The sequence below is a fragment of the Taudactylus pleione genome, unplaced genomic scaffold (genome assembly GCF_031769625.1).
Source record: "Taudactylus pleione unplaced genomic scaffold, aTauple2 ptg000484l, whole genome shotgun sequence".
NCBI classification, from domain to species: domain Eukaryota; kingdom Metazoa; phylum Chordata; class Amphibia; order Anura; family Myobatrachidae; genus Taudactylus; species Taudactylus pleione.
In genome coordinates, this window is record NW_028284886.1 from 2519876 (window position 1) to 2524957 (window position 5082).

Consider the following 5082-nt stretch of genomic DNA (forward strand, 5'->3'; position numbering starts at 1 on the left):
TCCTCTGGTGATACCTATTTCTTGTGATTTACGGTATCATGTCTGATGAGGAGACTGAGCGCTCTGTGGCTCCTGTGCTATTTTCCTGCAGACGTTGTGCTGCTGGAGTTGATGGGGAGGACTTATCTCAGGATGGTCTGTGCGGGCGGTGCCAGCTGGTACCGGACCCCTCCAACCCCCCTGTATCACAGGACCCTCCTTGGGCGATGTTTTCACAGGTGCTGGCGTCTATTGCGGACCGGTTATCGGTCCCATCAGCGGTCCCTTCTAGGGCGTTACCGCAGCCCACCATCCCCCATTCCCCGAGGGTTCCACAAATGTTGCGGTCTTCCCCCGGGGCCCAGACTGTGGGTCCTTACTCGGGACTGCCTGTGTATGTGCAGTCTTCCCCAGGGACGCGTCAGTCTGTAGTGCCTTTGCAGAGTTTTGCTCCGACGGCTCCTCCGCCTTGGGTGGATGTTCTATCCAGCTCCGTACAGAGTCTGGCGGCTTCATCCTCGGCGTTTCAGTCCATGTTGCAAGGTGATGTGCCACCAAGGGTGTCTAAATGTCCGGTTGTGAGTTCACTAGCTGCGCAGTTGTCGGACTCGGAAGTGTCCTCAGATGATGGAGAAATCCATGAGGACTCTGACTCTGATGTCATGGGGCAGGAGGTGGAAGCTAAGTCCTCCATTAATGTTCCAGCCTTAGTTAGGGCGGTGCGGGCTATCCTACATGTTGAGGATGATGCGCCGGCTCCTAGGTCGAAGTTTCCTAATTTTAAAAAGGCCAAGGTGACCTCAACTGTGTTCCCCCTGTCTGATCAATTATCGGATCATATGGCGGCGGCCTGGCAATTACCTAGTAAGAGGTTCCATCCACAGAAGAGGTTGGCGGCGAACTATCCTTTTCCTGAAGCTCATTGCAGGAAATGGGAAACTCCGCCGGCGGTGGATTCCCACGTTACCCGCTTGATCAAAAGCGCGACGCTGCCATTGCCGTCTATCTCCTCTTTGAAGGATCCCACGGACAGGAAGGTGGAGACTTGTTTAAAGTCCATTTATTCTCTTTCCGGGGCGGTGGCTCGCCCGTCCATGGCTATCTCCTGGGTGGCTAAAGCCATTGAGGCATGGGCCAATGCCTTGGAGGATACCTTTCCTGATGAGGCTCCGGATATCCAGAGAGCGTTAGTGGGACAGATGCGGGATGCAGCTTCCTATATTGGGGAAGCGTCTTTGGATGCCAGCCTGCTCACTTCTAGGGTGTCGGCTGCAGCGGTGTCTGCTCGGCGCTCCCTGTGGCTGAGGTCCTGGAGGGCTGATGCAGATTAAAAAAAGGGTCTGGAGGCCTTGCCTTTTAATGGTGATTTACTACTTGGTCCGGATTTGGACAAAATAGTGGATACTTTGGCTAAGTCCAAGTCGGCTTTTCTCCCTTCGGCCTCTGCGCCGGCTAAAGTGAGGAGCTCTGCCTTTCGGTCCTTTCGGGTTCAGGGTAAGGCCAAGGGCCAGTCCTTCCCGAGACATTCGGCGACCAAGGCCGCACCCAAGCCCAAGAAGCAGGCATGGAGTGCTCGGCGCCCTTCTTCCAAGCAGGAGGATAAGCCTGCTGCCTGATGGGACGGGCCTCTCTCTGGGGGACCCCAGAGTGGGAGGCCGACTTCTCCAATTCGCCCAGTGTTGGCACAATACCACCACGGATGCCTGGGTTCGAGAAGTAGTCTCTCAGGGGTACGCCCTGTCTTTTCGGTTCAGGCCGCCCCACCAGTTTTTCTGTGCGAGTCCTTCTCTGGACAAGACCAAAGCTGGTCAGATTCAGGTAGCTATAGAATCCTTGCTACAAGCAGGGGTCATTGTTCCCGTTCCGCAGTCTCAGCGCGGGACGGGGTACTATTCTACTCTGTTTCTGGTACAGAAACCCAATGGTTCTCATCGCCCTATCCTGAATTTGAAGTCTCTGAACAGATACCTCAGAGTTTCCAGGTTCAGGATGGAAACGATACGTTCCATCATTCTGGCGATGGAACCCGGGGATTATATGGTCTCCCTCGATATCCAGGACGCCTATCTCCATGTGCCCATAGCACCGGCACATCAGCGGTATCTGAGGTTTGCTATCCTGAACCATCACTACCAATTTCGGGCGTTGCCTTTTGGCCTTTCCACGGCTCCGAGGGTGTTCACCAAGGTGATGGCGGTTATGGCTGCCCACCTTCGGGGTCAGGGTCTACGTCTGTTGCCGTACCTGGACGATCTTCTGCTGCTGGCGAGCTCCCCGGAGGTGCTTCTTCGACATCTCCACCTGACCATTGCTTGTCTTCAAGCACACGGGTGGTTGATAAACTGGAAGTCCTCCCTGATTCCATCACAGCGGATGGCTCATTTGGGAGCCCTGCTGGATTCTCGTCAGCAGCGGATTTTCCTGACTCCAGAGAAGGTCTCCTCCCTGCAGCTGCAGATACACAGTTGCCTGAGCAGTTGCCGCCTGTCGGTCCATTCAGCTATGAGAGTTCTGGGGTCCATGGTGTCGACATTCGACATGGTGGAATTTGCCCAGTTCCATTCCCGGCCCCTGCAGGGGCTGATTCTATCGGAATGGAACGGGTTACCTCACCGGATCCGCTCTCAGATGCTGGTGTTGTCCGCGGAGGTTCGGCAGTCTTTGGCTTGGTGGCTTCAGACGGCGCATCTGGTCGAGGGGCGCCCCTTTTGGATCCCGGACTGGGTCCTACTCACGACGGATGCCAGTCTTCGGGGTTGGGGGGCAGTGACCGGCTCATTATCGCTTCAGGGTCGTTGGTCCGCGGAAGAAGCACTTCTCCCCATCAACATCCTGGAACTGCGGGCTGTGTACAGGGCCCTGCAGTCGTCCGGCCCCGCTCTTCACGGAAGGGCGGTTCAGGTGCAGTCCGACAACGCCACCACGGTGGCGTACATCAACCACCAAGGGGGAACTCGCAGTCGGGCAGCAATGTCGGAGGTGTCTCGCATTCTTGCTTGGGCGGAGTGTCACGTTCCAGCGATCTCGGCAGTCTTCATTCCCGGAGTCCTCAATTGGGAGGCGGACTTCCTCAGCCGTCACGATGTGCATCCCGGGGAATGGTCGCTTCACCCAGAGGTGTTTCAGCTACTCGTGGACAGGTGGGGGCTGCCGGAGCTGGACTTGATGGCCTCCCGTCACAATCACAAGTTGCCCGTTTACGGGTCAAGGACAAGAGACGCAGGCGCCTGTCTGGTAGACGCTCTGTCGGTGAAATGGACGTTTCACCTGGCGTATCTGTTTCCTCCGATATCCTTACTTCCTCGGGTTCTGCGGAAATTCAAGCAGGACGGCGGCACGCTCGTGCTGGTGGCTCCGGCGTGGCCCAGACGTCCTTGGTACTCCGATCTGAGGTGCCTCTCCATCGACGCTCCGTACCTTCTTCCTCAGCATCGGGACCTGTTGTCTCAGGGGCCCTGCCTTTACCCGGATCTGGGTCGGCTGTCTTTGACGGCGTGGCTCTTGAGACAGCCGTCTTGAGGTCTAGGGGTTTCTCCAGTTCAGTGATTGGTACCATGCTTAGGGCACGCAAGCCTGCTTCCGCGCGGATTTACCACAGGGTGTGGCGCACTTATTTTCAGTGGTGTGAATCCAGAAACTATGATCCGCAGGTGTTCCGGGTTTCCAGAATCTTGGAATTTCTTCAATCGGGTTTGGACCTCGGCTTACGCCTGGCCTCTCTGAAGGTTCATGTGTCTGCTTTGTCCGTGTGGTTTCAGCGACGGATTGCTACACTGCCAGATGTTTACACCTTTTTCCAAGGTGTTCTCAGGATCCAGCCTCCCTTCGTGCCTCCGGTGGCTCCGTGGGACTTGACGGTGGTACTGAGGGTCTTGCAGGGTCCTCCTTTTGAGCCGCTTGAGTCGGTGGAGCTCAAGTGGCTGACGTTTAAGACCATTTTTCTCCTGGCAATTGCTTCGGCCAGGAGGGTTTCAGAATTGGGGGCGCTTTCCTGTCGCCCTCCTTTTCTGATTTTTCACCAGGACAGGGCAGTGCTCCGCACGCGTCCTGAGTTTTTGCCCAAAGTGGTTTCAAAGTTCCACATTAATCAGGAACTTGTTGTGCCAGCTTTTCAGTCACCTGATCTTTCTGCTGGTGAGGCTTCCTTGGATGTGGTCCGGGCACTTAGAATCTATGTGGACCGGACTGCTTCGGTTAGGAAGTCGGATTCTTTGTTTGTCCTCTTCGGTTTTCACAAGAGGGGTTGGCCTGCCAACAAGCAAACGTTAGCCCGTTGGCTTCGTTCAGTTATTTGTGAGGCTTATGCGCAGGAGGGTTTACCTGTGCCAGCCTCTGTTAAGGCTCATTCCACTCGTTCTGTGGGTCCCTCTTGGGCTGCTAGACGTGGCGCCTCCGCTGTTCAGCTGTGTAAGGCGGCTACTTGGTCTTCAATTCAGACGTTTTTGAGGTTTTATGCGTTTGACACCTTCGCCTCTCAGGATGCATCCTTTGGGCGCCGGGTACTCCTTTCAGCACAGGAGCGTCCCCGCCCTTAGTTGAACTGCTTTGGGACATCCCCAAGGTCAACCCTGTGGACCCCCTATGGACCCTGAAGTAGAAAACAAGAGATATGGTAAGAACTTACCTTTGTTATCTCTGTTTCTACGAAGTCCATAGGGTCCACAGGGCGCCCGCCCTGACGCACCTGGCTTCAAATGGGCTGTGTGGCTGGTCACCGGTTTTCCGTCTCCCATTTCTGTGAGTATGGTTTCTTGTGTGTTCCAGTCTTCCTTCTCTCTGTTTAGTCTCCTCCTCCGGCCTTAGCTGCTTACCAACTGAGGTGCCTGTGGCCGGGGCGGGGTATAGAGGAGGACGGACCCAAGTGCATCCTGGGAGCAGCAAAGCTTTAACTGCGTGGTGCCCGTGGATCCAGATCCAGCTATACCCCAAGGTCAACCCTGTGGACCCTATGGACTTCGTAGAAACAGAGATAACAAAGGTAAGTTCTTACCATATCTCTTGTTTTTAGTGTAACTTTAAAGCCCCCTGAGAACTCTCTTAAGGGAGATATTCTGGATGCTCCTGTATTCTGTAGATACCGTTTCTAGTTGAGAGTTTGGAACC

General features: G+C 55.2%; 1 protein-coding gene across 3 annotated transcripts in view; it reads left to right on the top strand.

Annotated features, from left to right (window-relative positions):
• The window catches only part of FANCA (FA complementation group A), a 157119-nt gene that overhangs the window by 151392 nt on the left and 645 nt on the right, over positions 1-5082 (top strand). The window lies entirely within an intron of this gene.